Raw genomic sequence first — 18857 nt, 5'->3', positions numbered from 1 at the left:
AATCTTGGGGGCCTTAGAACAACATGAGGAGCTGGGGCAGCCCTAAGACCCCGCCCCGTATCCCCCACCGCAGGCTTGGGGCTGCCCGGGAGGCCCTTGCCCAGTGCTGGCGACACCTGGTGATCAGAAGTGGTCCCTGTGGCCTCCCAAGTCCCAGCCAGACAGGGAGGTGCCAAGTGTCAGACCCAGAGGGACACTGCTCACTGCCCAGGGTCTCTCCTGGGACCCAAGGGGACCGACCTCCCAGAAGAGGCCTTTATCTCACTTGGTCAAGCCTGCCACCCACTCCCCCTGTCCAGGAGAAAGGAAAGGGCCAAGTAGTACCTGAGAGGCCAAAGTCCACGGTTGAGGTCGAGGGGCAGATGCCTCCTTCACCTCCTTCCCATGCACAACCTTCCTTCGCCTCCTTCCCATGCACAGCCCTCTGAGCCTCATCGTGACTATGCTGTCAGCGCAGGCCAGCTTCCCACAGGGAGGCCCCCTCAGAATTCCCCAAGGGCGGCTGTCTTTCCAAGGCTACACCCTCCTCCTTGTATAGGAGACCCTGGACCCAGGGCCCAGAGGAGTGGGAGAAAAAGCCGGGCTGCATGGGGCCTGGAAGGCTGGCAGAGAAGCAGAGGTAAATGGGCATCTTTGCCGATTGCCTCTAAAATGGGGTCCCCTTTAGTCTACACGTGAGAGTGAGCGCTGGAATAGGGTGGATTAGATGTGTCCTGGCTCAGCCTGCTGCTCATTAGCTGCTTCACACACTACAGGCACATGGAAATGCACACGCAAATGCACATGCACACACAGGCGCCCACACACAGACACGTGCACACACACAGGCACACAAACACGCACAGGCACACACACAAGCACACGCAGAGACATATGCTTTGGCTGGCTCCTTCCTGTTTAGTTGGGAAGCCCCCACCCCTTCAGGAAGCCTTTGCCTTCCATCCCTGGCTGAGTCTGGGGTCTCCTGGGCTTCCCTCTGCCACAGCCCGGGCCACCCTGTGTGGTCAGTGTTCACTCCCAGGTCCCTCAGACTGGGATCAAGGACGTTAGGCTCAGCCACACACCCAGCACAGAGTCCAGTGTTCGGCTGGGCGGGGGCCATTGGATGAGCAGTGGCGGTGACTCGGGACCTTCTCACGCCCCTGCTCTGTGTGTGGGGCGGGACAGTGAGGGAATGGACTGCTGCATCTTGGACTTTCTCATTGGCCCTGGGAGCCATCTTGAGATGGCAAAGAGGAACAGGCCAGGCATGGGTCTTAGAGAGGTCCCTTGGGTGACCCCCATGTGGAAGAGGTGCCGGGTGGGGGATGGGAGGGTCAAGGAGGAGGTCTGGGAGACGGCATCCCAACCCAGGGATGGTGAGTTTGAGCCAAAGATGCATTGAAAACAGGAGTGGATGTCTGGGGAGTCACACTCCATCAATATTTCAGGGAACATTGCCAGAGAGGACACCTGTGAGATGGTTTTGTACCTGGCCTGTCCCGTGGAGGGCCTGGAAATGGTCAGCATGGACAGGGGCCAGAGGGGAGCCTGGGTCACTCAACGCTGTGCCCCTGCTGTGGCTTGGAGCCACGAGTCCTGCATGGAACTGTCAGAGCAGGTAGGATCTGCCCTGACCTCAGCCCATGGGGAAAGCAGCCACTGCCTACAGAGAGGGTGGGACTGGGGCAGGAGGCTTGGGGTGAGTGGGGCGTAGGGACACTCAGGAAGGCTTCCAGGGGTGTCAGGGTCATCCCCACCTCCTGCAGCTGACACCACAGCAGTGTCACAGGCTTTGGGGCTCATGGGGTGAGCCAGCATTGGCTGGACATGTGGAATGACCTGGAGACAGGAACGGCCTCTGGGAAGACGGGCTCCGAGTCCCCCTTTTGCTGAGCATGTCCTGTCCCCTTCAGGACCCGTTTGATGCAGCCGGGTACTACCAGCTGGCCCTGGCAGCCGCCATGGACCTGGGCAACAAGAAGGGCACAGCTGAAGACCTACACGCAGCCGGCCACCATCTCCCACAACTTCCTCCTGGACCGTGAGAAGTTTATCCTCTTCTACCAGAAGGCCAGGACCTTCACCACAGAGCTCAACATCTGCAGGGTCAACCTACCTCCTCTGCCACTCTGCGGGTGGGCCCCCTGGTTGGCCCTCAGCCACCCTCGCTGAGGACAGCATCCAAGGGAATGGGTTTTGTGCAAGGAGGATGGTCTCCTGCCTCTCCTGGTGTCTCCGTGGCTCATTTTCTGGGAAATGGAGGCATGAAAGCAGGGTTCAAATAGCAATAAATGTTTTTTTTGCAATAACATACCGAAGTCCCCAGGGCATCCTTCTCTGTGTGCTTCCTGGGCTGTGTCTACGGGCCAGCTCCTTCCCTGGTGACAGCTCTCTGCTCTCCCTGCTCAGAGCTCTTACTGTACGTCTCGTGCCGCCGTTGCCTTTAACCTTCAGGCCACTGTGATCGGATGTGGGGACTGCTAGTGTCCCTGTTCACCATTGAAGAAATAGAGGCACAGAGAGGTTAGGTGTCTGGCCCACCATCACACAGCAGGTAGGGGCAGAGACGCAGAGCCCAGTACACTGACCACCACACCACCCTGCCAGCCTGTAGCCTGGATGGTGTCCCCCATTGGGACCCAAAGTCAGCTCCTGGACCTCTCTTGTGGTGTCAGGAGAGCCACAGGCCAGTGAGGGTGGTGACGGGGATCCCTCACTCAGTGTCCTCTGCTCTCAGATTTGGTTGGGCCGAGCCTGGCCAGTCCCACCTCTGGCCACTGGTCAGCCCTGCAGGAAGTGAGATGCAGGGATCTCCGCCTGTGTAGACGCTGCTACCCAGTATTGAAAGCCTTATCTGGGCTGACCCCAGCCATCCCCACATGCCCCTCCCCTTCCGGCCCCTTGCCCTCATCCTAGTCCCAGGAATCCCAGGTTTTCCTTCTTGGAATCTCTTGGCCCCAGGGAACACGGCTCACACGGTCTCTCTGCCAGTTTACGCAAGAAAACCGAGGTTCAGAGACTATGGGTGTCCCACGTGATTCTCACATACACTGCACTCTCCCAGGCCCCTTTTTTACACACTTTAAATGAGGTGACTTTCACATCGCATGCAATTAACTATTTCAACGCAATTAATGTGGTGGCATTTGTGCATTCACAGTCTTGTGCAACCACTCTCGCCATCTAGTTTCGAAATGTATTCATCTCCCCAAAAGAAACCTCCCATCCTCACTAAGCAGTTACCCCTCCTTGGTATCCCCCAAGCCCCTCGTTTAACGGAAGGGGAAACTGAGGTCCGGAGAGAGACTTGCCAGTGGGCGGAGCTCTGATAATAAGGAATCAGGCACCCATCTGCTGGTTCAGTCCTGGGTTGGTTTTCCACCCAGCAGAGGTGACAGAATCAAGAGGTTCTGGGACCCCATGCTTGCAGCCAGAGCCCTACACTGAGCCTCCCCACCAGGGGGCAGCAGAGAGCTTTCCAGAACCAGCCGCGGGGCTGGCGGGAAGCAGCAGCTCAGAGCTGCTGACAAACCTCATGTAGACCCCAGATCGCCGTCTCTGTGGGTTGGGCTTGGGAATTGGAGAGGAGGCCGCATGATTGGAAACGTGAAGACAGCACGGCCTGGCTGGAGCAGCTGGAAGCGCCGTCACGTTGACTGAGGACACAGACCTCCTGCCTACTGGGCCGGGCCTGCAGCCATTCTTCTCGGGGTGGGGCCCCCAGGTCCGGGTTGCTCTTGGTCCCCGACCTGCCTCAGAGTCTGGGGAGCTTTGGAACTGTGCCTCCCCATCTCCACCCACCCTGACTGGTGCCATGAGGGGCCTGTATCCTGGGATCCTGTTCCTCTTGGGCAGCAGAGACTGGGGGACCAGAGGAGATGATGGGTCTTCAAGCCCCACATTCAAACCCCAGCCCACCACTGACAGTCTGGGGGTTCGGGATGAGGGAGTTGATGTCTCTGAGCCCCAGTTTTGTCTCCACTAAAATGAGGCCGACATACTGGGGCAGAGTGCCAGTCCCCGGGCTAACAGAGACCTGTTTCCTACTGAAAATACCTCTTACTTCTAGGAACAGCTCCAACAACCACACTAGAGAACACTCTACCCAGGCCAACTTGTCAGAGGCACGTGAACCAGAGCGACTCCATCTTGAATGGGGGCTGGGTAAAGGGATGCTGAGACTTACTAGGCTGCATTCCCAGGAGGCTAGGCATTCTTAGTCACAGGATGAGATAGGAAGTCGGCACAAGATACAGGTCATAAAGACCTTGCTGATAAAGCAGTTTGCAGTAAAGTCGGCCAAAGCCCACCAAACCCAAGATGGCCACGAGAGTGACCTCTGATTGTCCTCACGGCTTATTATATGCTAATTATAATGCATTAGCTGCTACAAGACACTCCCACCAGCGCCACGACAGTTTACAGATGCCATGGCAACATCTGGAGGTTACCCTACGTGGTCTCAGAAGGGAGGGCAGAAACTCTCAGTTCTGTGAATTGCGCACCCCTTTCCTGGAACACTCATGAATAGTCCAAAACTTGTTTAGCATATGATCAAGAAATAACCGTGAAAATGGGCAACCAGCAGCCTTTGGCACCACTCTGCCTATGGAGCAGCCATTCTTTCTTTTCTTTTTTTTTTTTTTTTTTTTTTGAGATGGAGTCTTGCTCTGTTGGCCGAACTAGAATGCAGTGACATGATCTTGGCTCACTACAACCTCCACCTCTTGGGTTCAAGCGATTTTCCTGCCTCAGTCTTCCTAGTAGCTGGGATTACAGGCACCTGCCACCACGCCCAGTTAATTTTTTGTATTTTAATGGGGACAGGGTTTTGCCATGTTGGACCAGGCTGGTCTCGAACTTCTCACCTCAGGTGATCCACCTTCCTCGGCATCCCAAAGTTATAGGATTACAGGAGTGAGCCGCTGCGCCCAGCCAGAGTAGCCATTCTTTTATTCCTTTTCTTTCCTAATAAACTTGATTTCACTTTATGGACTCGCCCCGAATTCTTTCTTCTGTGAGATCCAGGAAACCTCTCTTGAGGTCTGGATCGGAACCGCTTTCCAGTAACAAACTTGCTTAAGCTCTCAGACCCTTCGTCTCTTCATCTGTAACCAAAGACAAAGCCTCCCACGAGGTTCCAAAAGTGTGGAGAGAATGCATGGGAAACGAGGGGCACAGAGTTGGTGTGCAGAACCATATCACAGACTGGGTGTCAAGCCACTGTCATACTGGAAGTAATATCATGCTCTCCCCCACAAGTTATGAGGAACAATATCATAGGGGGGTGTGTACCTTCTCAGGTAGTGGGAGTAGTATCATCATCTCTTCCTTTAGATGACAGAAACAATATCACAGGTGGGTGTACACCCCGTGTGTTTTTGGAAGCAATGTCATTCTCTCTTCTTCTAGGTTTTACGATTCATATCACAGGTGGGGTGTACACCCCTTGTTATATTGGATGGAGTCTCATCCTCTTTCAACCTGTATCTTTAGAACAATATCCCATGGGGGTTGTATATCTCTTCAATATTGTTAGTAATACCATCTTCTCCTTTCCTGGATATAAGAAACAATATCACAGGAGGTGTGTACACCCCTTGCAATGTTGGTAGTAATATCATCTCTCCCCTGTGGTTATTAAGGACAAAATCCCAGGGCGGCTGTACGGTTCCTACTTTATTGAGAGTAATATCATCCATTCACCCCCTGGATATCAGGAACCATATCACAGAAGAGGTGTCCACCCCCTTCGATATTATCACCCATGTCATATTCTTCCCGCCTGGATATTAGGAACGATACCCCGGGGTTGGGGGCGGTGTACACCCACTGCGATATCGAAAGTAAAATCAGCCTCTTTCCCGCTGGATATTAGGAACTCTATCTCAGGTGTGGGCGCACCTTCTGGGATATTGGGAGTACTATCAGCCTCCACACTGCTGCATATTAGGAACAACATACAGGGGGCAGGGTGGTTACACCCCCTGTGATATTGAGAGCAATATTCTGGTCTTACCCCTGTACATTAGAAACTACATCACAGGGGTCTGTACACCTTCAACGATATTGGGATTCATGTTACCCTCTCCCCCACTGAATGTCAAAAACGATATCACATAAAGGTGTACACCCCCTGCGATATGGCCAGTAACATCATCGTCTCTACCTTTGGATACTAGGAACAACATCATGGAAGGTGTGTACACTCCACTGCAATATTGGGCATAATATTATCCTCTCTTCCCCTGGATATTAGAAACGATATCCCTGGTGGAGGGAGATGGAGTACATTAAGAACAACATCACTGGGTGGGTGTACTCCCCCTGCGATATTGGGTGTAGTATCATCCTCTCTTCCCTAGGATATTAAGAATAATATCACAGGAGGGGTATACAGCCACAGTCCCTGTGTTATTGGGAGTAATAGTGTCTTCTCCCACTCTAGATATAAGGAAAAATATCCCAGGGTTTGTGTACATCCCTTGCGATATTGAGTATATTGTCATCATCACCCAACATGGATATTGGGTGCAGTGTCTCAGGGGGGTGTACACCTTCTTCGATATTGGGAGTAATATCATCCCCTCCCCACAGGATCGTAGGCTAAATATCGAAGGGGTTTTACCACTCGTGCGATATGGGCAGTAATATCATGCTATCCCCACCTGGATGTTAGGAACTATATCACAGGCGGCTATACACTTCTTGGCATATTGGGAGTCTTATCATCCTCTCCCATCTTGGATATTATGAAAAATATTAGAAACGAGGTGTACACCTGCTGAGATATTGAGAGTAATATTATGCTCTCCTCTTTGGGATATTAGGAACAATATCGCAGGAGGTGTGTGCAAACCCTGTGATATTGGGAGTAATATCATTCTCTCCCCTTGAATATAAGAAACAATATCACAGGAGGATGTACTCCCCCTGTGATACTAGGAGTCATATCATGTTGTTTGGAACAATAGCACAGTGGGTGTGTAAAATCCCTGCGATATTGCCACTAGTATTATCTTCTCCATCCCAGGATATAAGGAACAATATCACAAGGTGATGTACACCCCTGTGATATTGGGGGTAATATCTTCCTCTTCCCTGCTGGCTTTTACTAATATCTTCCTCTCCCCGGCTGGATGTGAGGGAAAATATCACAGTGGAGGTCCACGCCCCTTGCGATATTGGGAGTAATATCATCCTCTCGTACCCTAGATAGAAGGAACAAGATGATCGAAAGGATGTACACACACTGCGTTAGTTTCAATAATGTCATCCTCTACCCCCTGGTTATTAGGAAAAACATCATAGAGGAATGTACACTTTCTGCAATATTGGGAGTAATATCATCTTCTCCCTGCTGGATATGAGGAACAAGCCTATTAATTATTAATAAATATAATAAAAAATAGTAATCATCGACATTAATAATGACAAAGATACTAAATATTAATACTGATTCAGAATATTAATGATGAGTATTAATAATATTAACACTATTAATAAAATAATGATATCAACAATTAATCTTACTTAAATCAATACTAAGTGATGCTGGCAAAAAACAATAATATTAAAAATTAGTAACATTAATAAATGATATAATTATTAAAAATTAATTTTTGTCATCCTTCATCTATTTAAAATAATTATCCATATTAATGGTAAAATATTAATTAATAGTATTATTGATAATTATTACAATCGATTCTTGATGTTTAAGAATTATATCACTGTTTCCTGAGCAATACACTGAAGGTGTACACCCGTCTGTGAAAGAGTTCATTATTTCCAGAGGGGGAGACGATATTACTCACAATATCTTAAACAGGCTATGAGTCCACCATGGCTCCCAATAGCCAAAGGGAGGAGAGGGGGTGGCTATTGGGCCCCACCTCGCGGGGCCTCTGCAAAGCCTCTACCTGGGCTTCAGCTCCCACCCCGGCACCCTCCAATCTTTTCACACAGACTGGAGAGCTATCTATAAAAAACATTCATCTGATCCATTGAAAACTCTTTGCTCACTTCAAGTACACGTCAAGCCTTTCTCGAGATTCCCTGCTCCGCCTGGTTCTGACACCAGGTCCCGCTCTAGCTCCAGCCACCCCAGGTCCTCCTGGGGCCTCTGGATATGCTGGCCGCTGTGTGCATCACATTCAGGCACAGTGATGGGCGGGAGAGCGACCCCCAAAGGAATCCCGGTCCCAATCCCTGGAACCTGGGACTGTTCCCTCATGCGGTGATAAAGGTGAATTCTGAGGACAACCCAGGTGGGCCCTAAGTGCCACTACCTGCATCGGCAGATGAGGGGTGCAGAGGCTGAAGGCCCTGGAGCAGGATGCTGCACACCCACATGGGAGGAGGTGGCGCCAGGGAACAAGGCGTGCAAGGCCCGCATCTCTGCGCACCTGAATGGGCCACGAGGGCCTCTCCTGGAGCAAACACTCTTGTCTCAGTCCATGGCTCCTGCCCTCCAGAGCTGTGGGAGAGTGAGTATTATTTTCCAGCCCCAGGTGTGTGGTCAGGGTCTCAGTGGCCACGGGACACACACAGGCACCTTCCTCAGCTCTGACCCAGAGGGAAATGTCATTTCCTCAGGAAAACGCCGCCTGGTTTCTAGGAGTGCAAAGTTCCCTCTGTCAGGGGCTCTCGGGGCACCCCATGTCCTCTCTTCATAGAAATCAACCCGGTGTCTCTCCCTGCAGTTACCTCGTGGTTATTTCACTTGCAGTCCGCACTAGGCTGCAAATTCCATGAGGGCAGGAACTGTGGGCTAGGCTTACATCACTGCACCATCAACAGGACCCGGCCGAGCCCAAACAGCAGGCGCTCAAGAAATACTTGTCTCTGAATGACATAAGCACAGTATTCCTCAGCCAGTCGTCTGTCCGTCCGTCCGTCCGTCCGTCCGTCCTGGTCAAGGGCTGATCCTGCAGGATTCCCTAACCGGCCTCCATGGGACTCAGCCAAGAGTAAAAACATGAAGTGGGGGTGTGGACTTGAGACTGGGAGCCACATGAGAGTCTGTGCATGAAAGTTTAACACCCACTGGGAAATTTTCACTTGAGTACCTCGGATGAAATTTAAAAGCGCACTTTGTTGAATAAACATAGGCTTGATTAAACCATTCCAACCTATACTTCGTTTTTTGACAGATTCTTTTCTTCCCAAAATAATTGGTTGATGTATTCAAAACTGAATACGGGCTCTAGTTAGAGGGCCACTTTGCATTGTGTAGAAGCCGAGATGGGGAGAGAAACAGGCAATGGGAAGAATTCCCGTCTTTGTGCTTAGGAAGGACGGAGGACAGAAACCCGTCAAGGGTCCAAAGAGCCCACAACTGCCTTCTTGAAGGGCCAGTGTAGAATTCTGAGGGTTTCACTGTTCCACCTGTACTGGGTGGGTCTCTAATTGCGATCTAAGACTTAAGATGCCGTAAGGCTTTAAGACTTGCCCTTTGTCTTAGAGAATCCTGGGCATGGGAAGGAAAATGTGGGTGGGGCATCAGGATCCCCAGAGGCACAAAGCCTCATGGGTTATTTTTCCAACTGAATCTCCCCCGCAGCCCATCCTGAGGTGGGGAATTACTGTCACTCATTCAAAGAATGACATCCATCGCTTAATAGCAAAAGAATTCTGCAGGCAAAGCAGCTCTCCCAAGAGGCTGATTTGTGCCCGAGAGTGTCTGAGTTCTGGTCCCGCCAGGCTGCCGCTGTGGGTGCGTGGAACAGCGCAGCCCTGACACCTGAGCCACGCCCACGACCGTGTGCTCCTCTCAGTGTAAACGCAGTGACAGCTGTGATGGAAGAATCCGCCTTTGCTGGAGCTTAGATACAGCTTTCCTGAACTCTCTCCTCATTACCTAGATGGCATCTGAAGCCTGAATTAGCTTCTAAAAATAGCAAGTCACTCCAGCCGTGACTCGAGCAATTAGTCAAAGTAGCACTGACAAGAAAAAGGCCGATCCCAAGCATGGCCCTGCGTGGACAGCAGCTGTGAGTGGCACTCGTCAGGCAGAGCCTGTGACCTCAGCCATTCTTGCCACACAATGGGATGCGCCTGGCAGATACAACCCCCTGAAAGGGCACACACACGATCCTGCTAGGAAATTCCCCAAGGAGTCCCATGGGAGCGAGAGCCCCAGGCTACAGTTCAAACATCACCAGCACTTTGCTCTGTGGGTGTAAAGAACTATAAATTGGTGGTGAAAGATAAGGTGGCGTTTGCTACAGCGTTAAGGTAGAAAAAAGCCACTGACTTCTCTGTGAGAACCACCTTGCTCTGTGAATCTGCAAGGAGACCAGTTTTCCCATGACTGGTATCCCTCACGACAGCCGAGCCTCTACTGAAGTCGGTGGCCAGACGGGGCCGGGGGTGGGGTCCCGCCCCTGCTACAGCAAGGGACCTGCAGCAAAGCACAGCCGCTGGCCGGGGTAGTGCTGCGCCGCATGTGTGGACATCTACAAGGTGCTAAAGGAGAGCGAAGCCAGCGATGGCTGGAACCCAATGGCATTCAATGAACAGGGGTCAAGCACGGGGCCCAAGAAAGTCCAGGGAACGAGTCGGGGCCAGCCTCTGCAAGGGAACTGGGCCAGCACAGCACCAGGGAACGCAACAAGGAGAAGTCCAGGAGAGAGATGGCCCTCAGCTCGAGTGTGAGGCACAGGAGGCTGCAGCCGACCTCACGGCCCCTCTGCTCCCTTCCCTGCACTGGAGGTCAGTTCTGAAGAACCAAGAACAGAACTGCTGTTTTCCGAGGTTCTGTGCCAAGCTGAACTAAGGAGTCTCCAACAGGGCTGGGAGTTTTCACCGCAAACTCCGGAGGTGGTTTGGACGTGAACATCTAAGGTAAAGGCCAGCGGCTGCTCTTCAGAAGGCACCAGGCAGCCAAACCACTGACATGACCCTACTTGCCAAGATGGCCACCGTCCCGTCTGCAGCTGAGTGAGGACCCTCTCTGCAGCAAAGGCCTGTGGAACTCCCACAGGTCCTCATGTCCAGTTCATGACCATAGAGGTGGGTCAGCTTATCAGGGACCGGAGGGGCCACCATGCGGGTGTCAGCACCATGCCCATGACCGGCAGGATCCACTCCTCCCAAAGCACATGTTGGTGAAGCTACCTGCCCAGGAGGGCTTGCTTTCAGCTCTCTCAAGAACCTCTCGTCTCACCAGGAAGGCTGTGGTTCCAGGCAGCGGCCCCCAGTGGACACGGCTGTGTCCCAGAGCTCGTACATACCAGGCACTCAAACCCCTTTCTGCAGGCTCCCACAGCTGGCCCTGCAGCCTCGCTAGTCAACGCAGGCAGGAGAGGCAGGCTCCAGAGAAATGGTGCTCACCGCTCCCCTAGTCTAGGTGCGATAGAGACAAGACCCCAAGGACTGAATATATCATCTCACTTTTAATCAATAAAGACAGATTCTCCCTAAGGCAGAGAAGCTACAAAATTTACCCTGTTCTGGCCAGTGTGACCGACATAAAGTCAAGCTAATAAAGAGTGGGGGTGGGGGGTGGAGAAGAGTAATAATAAATCTGGCTCATTCTTAGCACAGAAGAAACAAATTGCTAAAATAAGTGAAAGAAAGCAATGGGAGGAAACGGGGTTCTCTTACCCAGACAACAGCATTCAGGCCAGTGTCAGCGCCCAGGCTTATTTCTGTGCCCGGGACATTGTTGCTGATCGTGGCCGGCACCACACACAGGGGGATGCAAAGCTCCTGGCGGCGGCCTCACACCTCGGCCATGTCGCACGCGCTTTTGTAAGCCTGAAGCAGCAGGGCCAAGCGGTTAGCGGGGGGTGCCGGGTGCTCACCTGCCAGCCCCAGGGCCTGCGCTGCGGTCCAGGAAGGGACAGAAGGGGCCTGAATCACCAGGGGAAGCCGGTTCATGCGGGTCAAGGGGCCGAGGGGAGCTCTGGAGGCCGTGCGGTAGCAGGACAGGCCTCAGCGACACAGGGGGCTGCCTGGGCACAGCCCAGGTCCTCGTGAAAGGGGAGGCCTGCAGGCAGCACAGCAGGGTGGGTGTGAGGCAGGCAGCGGCGCAGGTTGTAGGCAGTGGCGAGTTAGTCACGAGCGGGACAGCTCAGCTCTTGGCATCTCATCGTGGGTAAGGGAGGCCAGGGCGATCAGCAGGTTGAAAGGCAAAGCCAGTCCTATAGCTTTCTGCAGGCAGGCCACGACCAGTGGGATGGGGCCCACAGCTGTAAGGACCACACCAAGTGACAGCCTTCATCGTGCAGAGGCAGCCTCCACGCTCAGGCAGGGAAGGAGGCATGCAGCTGGATTACCGGTGGGCCACACTCAGCCCCACGCCACATCTCTGCTCACCAGCAGGAAGCCACACACAAAGCCACACAGGCGAGCAAGAGCCCGAGTTGCTGCTCTGGGGTTCCACTGGGAAATGGGTTCTGGTGTCAAAAAGGGGAGCGGTTCCGAAGCCCATGTGCACCGGGGTTTTCCAGACTCCACCTCAACGTGATAACCAAGGTAACAGCAGGACAGGTCTACACGCTCACTGTTCCCACCTCCAAGCGGCCCCACACAGCAAGGTATTTTTGTCATCCACTTGGCGGCAAAACCAACTGTTTATGGACTTGGACTTGTCCCTCTTACTGTGAATATCCCCACATCTGCTGCAGAAATGCTACTGTTGGGACGCAGGGCCGGGCCCACATCGCCCCAGGAGAGTTGAACAGTGAGCGACCCAGGCTCTGCAGCCCTGGTGCAACCCAAAGCATTGTGGGCCGAGGGCTTCGGACAGTGGGTGGAGATCTGTGGCAGATGAGTTCACAGCGTGGTGGGTAGGAGGGTAAGGTGGATGGGTCAGTGCTGGGCGACCACGAGGTGAGCTGTGAGCAGGGTCCCCCACACCCCATGGCATGGCCTCCACGTCCTCCCAGGCCCAGCGCATGCCCAGCTCTTGGGCTGCTCTGTACAGGCTCTGCCTTGCAGGCTCTGGCCATGGCAGTTTGTGCAGGACTTCAATCCAAATGCCAGCCTGCTTGCCAGCCAGAAACACTCATCTGGGGGATACTCCCTGGTCTGGTGCCCAGGATGTGGCCCCGTCAGCACCACCAACCATGTGGGGGGCTCCTTAGGCTTTTCAGACAGGTGATGTCACTCCTTTCCTGGGGAATACCCTAGCTCAGGACTGACCAAGACTGGCTGCGGGGAGCTGGTTGCGTCTCCAAGAAGCCCTCACCGGAAGCCGGAGGGTGTGTGTAACCTGGTGCCTGAGGCACACAAGAGGGCAGGTGGGGGAGGTCTCGGCTCCTTAACTCCACATTGAAATCTGTGGGAATGGCCACATTGCTGCAAATCCTCTCTCCCCTCCTTCCCTATCGCTCCTCTTCTCCTTCCTTCAGTCTCCAAAAGAGGAGAGGGAAGCTTCAAGACAGGGGAGACCCTGCCCAGAAAAGCATAAAACTCTCAAGACCGAAGACAACCGGGCCCCTGGGTCCGTGGTGGGGCCACTATGACAAGGAATTACTCACAAGGCTGTGGTCACCGTCACCTTCGTGACACCTGACAGCAGCGTGGCACCCACCTACTGTGTTTCTGATGTGACCTGATCAAGCTTACAGGACAGAGTAATGCACCAGCCAGTGCTAGGGAATGAAAGGAGTCCAACAGAAACTCCCTGCAGCCATATCCTGAGAATGTGTAACACCTGCTCTGAGGTATTTCATTCATTCTGTTCTGCCCGGAAGACCCACTCACCAGCACCGCATAGATTCTGAGGGGTTGTGGCATCATCTAAGCATCAATGCTGGCAAGAAGGAAATCACGATTGAGGATGATGACTTCACCACATCAGATCCGCCCAGGGCTGCGTCCTGGGCACAACACAGCCACATCCTGAGCCAGACTCCTACTATGGAGCCCGCCCTGTGCTTGGAGAGACATTCCGCAGCGTCCCTTGCCTCCAGCCCCAGAGGCTGGGAGCATCCCTTCTCCCAGTTCTAACCAGAAACCTCCCTGGACGGTGCAAACATCCCCTGGGGCACAATCACCCCATGAGAATCACCGAATTTACTGAACAACTGGAGCCATCCACAGACCCCAAACATAAATGCTGCCCAGGGCCAGGCCATGAGTCACAGGGCACAGAGGGTGTGGCCAGACAGGGAAGAGACGCTCACTCCCACCCATCCTCAGCCTCTGACGGCTGCAGGACAGTGGCTGGAGCGACCCGGAGCCATCCACATCAAGTCGCCTCATGCCCTCATGTCCTGAGTTCGTCACCAGCTCCTGTTCTACAGCCAGACAAGCCCAGTTCAGACCCAAATCCAAACCTTCTCAGGATTCATCCTGTTTGGCCGTCAGTAAACAGGACTCTGGAGAAAACAGCTGCCATGTTCACATCTCGGTCCCTCTCCCTTCAGGGGTCCACAGAGGGACCCTCAGCAGCTTTCTCATCCCTCTCCTGGCTCCCGAGCAGCTGTTGCATTCGCCAGGGTGACCTTGATCGGCCGGCGTCACTCACCCATCACGAGACTAGAACCACAGAACTCCCAAGACAGCCTCATTTCTCGGAGCTCAGGATCAGAAGGGCAATGAGGACACACACATACACTTACCAAGGTGGCTGTGCCTGGCCAACGGGAGCCTCAACTAACTACACGCTCCAGTTCTTTCTCTATTGTAATCAGTTAACTTAAGGCCCAGCGCGGTGGCTCATCCCTGTAACCCCTGCACTTTCAGAGGCCAAGACAGGGGGACTGCTTGAGCCCAGAAGTTTGAGACCAGCCTGGGCAACACAGGGATACCTCGTTTCTGTAGAAATAAAAAAAAATTAGATGCGCACAGTAGCATGCACGTGTAGTCCCAGCTACTCAGGAGGCTGAGGTGGGAGGATTGCCTAAGCCTAGGAGGTGGAGGCTGCAGTGAATCGTGATTGCACCACTCCATTCCAGCCTGGGAAACAGAGTGAGGACCTGTCTCAAAAAAAAAAAAAAAAAAAAAAAGAAAAGAAAAGAAAAGAAAGAAAGAAAATGAAATTGTTTAACCTAGCTTTGAGGAACTCGAATGAATGAAAAACTGAATTTAAAACAATCGCATAATAAATCACACAGTCCCTCCAAGGGAAGTCAAAGGGGGTGGAACTGATCATTTGTGGGGTGTTTGCCTCACGTATTTTGGTTTTCAAATTTTGACCCTACACATTTGTTACATATTTACAATCTGAAAAACAACAAATAGAAAGTTATTTATAGCGGAGGACCCTGGAATTAAAGAGAGATTTTTTCCATGCCTGAAAGTGTACATCACATGCCACAAGGACCTATGCTTTGTGTGGAAACTTGAAAATAAAAAAAGTCACAGGGAGCTCAACACCAGCTTTGTCCCACATCTTTCAGATGCTCAGCTAACTGCAATGACTGCTCTCAAATTCTCCACCCATTCCCTCTGGGCAAGATCCAATTAGGTACCAATTAGGGAAAAAAGAAGCTTCAATCCCTCCCATTGCCTATCCAACTTTCACAGACCCAAAAATTCAGCTAAAGCTGGTGAAAGAGCAGGGAAAGCCATGCTGGAATCCCCTCTTTGAAACAAGACACTCATGTTCATGTTCCCAGCACGAAGGTCAGCCCAGAGCCGGGCCCGCCCCGCAGCAGCAAAGCCGTGACACCCGTCACTGGGAAAACAGAAGCAACATCTAGGTCAGAGATTAGTGACTGCCAAAAATAAGGTGAAAGTTGCCCCCAAAGCCAGTGAACACGGGAAAACCTGGGCAGGTTTCCTTCGCAAAGAAAGTGAAGAGAGTTTAAGATGCTCAGAAAAGCAAGAAACGAGTGCTAAGTGTTACTTACTATAGGTGCTGTATGTTAAATACTTTTTTTTATTTACCAGTGCCAGAAATAAGTTTCATGCCAAGGGTTTCCAAAAAAAAAAGAAAGAAAGAAAGAAAAACTGAAAAATATTCCTGAGAACTAAGTCGCACAAGAAAAATTAAAACTTGAGAATTAGTGAAAAATTTTAGACATTAAAATTTTTAAAAAAATGAAATGCTTCCTGCATTAGGTACGCATCTTCAGACTCCCACGTGAATAGCCGGGAATGGCGGCACGTGCCTGTGGTCCCAGGTAATCGGGAGGCTGAGGTGGGAGGATCACCTGAGCCCAGGAGGTCGAAGCTGCAGTGAGCCGAGATCGCAACACTGCACTCAAGCCTGGGTGACAGAGTAAGACCTTGTCTCACAAAGAAACAAAACAAAACAAAACAAAAAACCAGAAGAATATATTTCTATGTTTTATTATTGTCTCTTGGCAAAATACTCAACTAGCCCCAATATTGCCTTAGATGTAACTTAACATCCCCAATTTACAAAGGGGAAAATGAGGTCAACAGCCAAGACCAAAGAGATAACAAGTGCAATGGTGCGTTCAGAACAATGACTACAATTATAAAATATTCGGTTCAATTTCTACCCTCAGCATCAAGGCAGGGGTTCATCATAATGGGTATTGGAGGCTTAAAGAAATGTAGGCTCAGCATTTACAGAGAGTGCGGCCCAGCCCTCCTCAGCACTGCAGGTACTCACGGGCACTCCCGGGGTATTGGCCACGCTACGTCCCCGCCGGTGGCCACACAGAAGAAGAGGCGGTAAAACTTTTTTGAGAATGAGATCAAAAATGTTCAGAGTCTAAAAACGTAATTTTCTGGGGGTGGGGGGAATAACGAGAAGCTCTCATTCATGGTATTTGTAAAAGGCTGTTTCTAGCGCACTGGTAGATAAAAAGGGCCGGGGCCCTCGGGTTAGCGTCAGCCGGCGCCCGCCTGGTGGGGCACACACGGACTTAGGTCGGTGATAGTGTTCAGGGCTGTGTCTGCCCCGATGCTGAAATCGGAACTCGGCACATTGTTGGACACAGTAGCGGGAACCATGATCGTGGGCACACAGAACTCGTGTTTCTCCCGGGGGACTGACAGTTCCAGGAGTCCCATCTAAATTGACCCAGTATCTGCAACGCTGGCTGCTCAGAGGCCCTGGTGTGGAAGGGCCAGGTCATCGCTTAGTCATATGGGGCACAAGCACGTCACTTGCCACTCCTATCTTTCTATTTCATCAAACCCTATTTTCTCCTGAACATTGATCATAGCAAAGTCATTAGCCTTCGAAACATCAGCTTGCTTTGTTCAAGAAGTTTAAACACACGTAAGTCTTTCTTGCCATGCTCAACACACACCACCGGCCGTTTCCGAAGTCAGTGTTTCTGGAACAAAAGCCTTGGCCTGCCCCGTGAACGTTCACACTGAGCACACTGTCGCGAGGCTGCTGGCCAGCCAACATGGGCAGGAGAGAGCCACAGGTGCGGTGTGGGGGTCCCTGCAAAGGCGCCTCACTCCCTCCATCAAGGGCTGTGCCTTCTGCCAAGCCAGAGGCTTCCTCCCAGGGGAAGCGGCGTCTTCAGCTGCCACCGCACCGACTTCAGACGGCTCAGCCAACGGGGCAACAGATTCAACAGAGTTCCATGTTGTTAAAGGAAAACTTCTGTTACCAGACAACATTAATATCGGATTCAACGTAAAATAACCAACAAGGTTGTTTCCAAACCAACCTGCTACTAGTGCCTTATCCTTCAATGCTGCTTAAACACAGAGAAATATGAGGAAAAAAGAGCATGGCACTTACTTCTTAAAAAACAACACCTCTTCCAGGTTCATCTTACCCATATCATAAAGAGTTAGAACTGTGGATTCCCTACAGGAACGTGGAGTGGGGTGGATCCCCATGCTGACCCAGCCTCCCCACAGGTCAGTTACCCCCTACCACGGGGTTCACATCTCTCTAGGCCCTGTCATCTCAACAAGAAAAGGTGGCATCTCTGAGCTCTCTTCGCAGACCCGAACGGGAGCTAGAGAGAGACACAGACACACCCACAACTGTTTTAAAATCCTGAAATGCAATACATATTTAAGAACTTCATTATTAGCTTTTTAAAACAGTAAGAACAGAGTGAGCCTGGTTTTAACCTCTGCCACAATAACACCGTGTACATCTGTCTTTTCCTGTTTGTTCCTTCTCCAGCAGCTGCTGCCCGGCTGGCCAACTGCAGAAGAGCCTCGGGTACTCCGGGGGGAGGCCCTCGGTAAAAGCGTGAGCACCACGATCACATCTCAGGACCCCCACACGTTAGGGTCGCCCACAGACCGCCATTCCCAATGCCTAGAAGGCACTGAACGGGCCTCCTGCTCTTTGTAAATGTCAACTCTCCTAAGCTATGTTGTGTTGAAAATGTTTAACTATAGTCCACACATACTTCTTTGTTTCTGTCTTGTTTTTATCCTAGAGGCATATTATTATGGAAAATTAAGTTTGCAAGGTTGAAGAATTTTCTGAAAGTCGCCTACTAATCCTGGAAGGAAAAAAAAATGGGCCAGATGTGGTGCTCACACCTGTAATCCCAGCAGTTTGGCAGGCTGAGGCGGGCAGATCACTTCAGTCCAGGAGCTCGAGACCAGCCTGGAAAACATGGCAAAAAGCTGTCCCTACTAAAAATCCAAAAAAAAAAAAAAAAAAAAAAAATTAGCTGGGCGTGGTGACATGTGTCTATTCCCAGCTACTCAGGAAGCTGAGGTGGGAGGAGACCTGAGCCCAGGAGGGGAAGGCTGCAGTCAGCCAAGATTTGCCTCACTGCACTCCAGCTTGGGCGGCAGAGTGAGACCGCGTCGCAAAAAAACAAAAAGCAAAAACAACCGTATAAATCAGTACAGAAGGGAGTTGGCCGGGCACGGTGGAGCACTCCTGTAATCCCAGCACTTTGGGAGGTCGGGGTGGGCAGATCACCTGAGGTCAGGAGTTTGAGACCAGCCTGGCCAATATGGCAAAATCCCATCTCTAATAAAAATACAAAATTAGCTGGGCATGGTTGTGG

General features: G+C 51.8%; 2 long non-coding RNA genes across 13 annotated transcripts in view; both read right to left on the bottom strand.

Annotated features, from left to right (window-relative positions):
* LOC139361027 (uncharacterized) overlaps positions 1 to 2841 on the bottom strand; it is a 35586-nt gene extending 32745 nt beyond the window's left edge. Inside the window, exon 1 of one of the 2 annotated variants that reach the window (XR_011618608.1) lies at positions 2099 to 2841. This is a non-coding gene — a long non-coding RNA (uncharacterized lncRNA). The remainder of the gene's footprint in view (positions 1 to 2098) is intronic. The other variant, XR_011618609.1, reaches the window with a different exon arrangement.
* LOC139361026 (uncharacterized) overlaps positions 1 to 18857 on the bottom strand; it is a 570651-nt gene that overhangs the window by 413852 nt on the left and 137942 nt on the right. The window lies entirely within an intron of this gene.

This window comes from Macaca nemestrina (genome assembly GCF_043159975.1).
Source record: "Macaca nemestrina isolate mMacNem1 chromosome 4 unlocalized genomic scaffold, mMacNem.hap1 SUPER_4_unloc_1, whole genome shotgun sequence".
Classification (NCBI taxonomy): Eukaryota; Metazoa; Chordata; class Mammalia; order Primates; family Cercopithecidae; genus Macaca; species Macaca nemestrina.
Note: the sequence above shows the minus strand (reverse complement) of the source record. Positions and strands in the feature narration are given on the sequence as shown.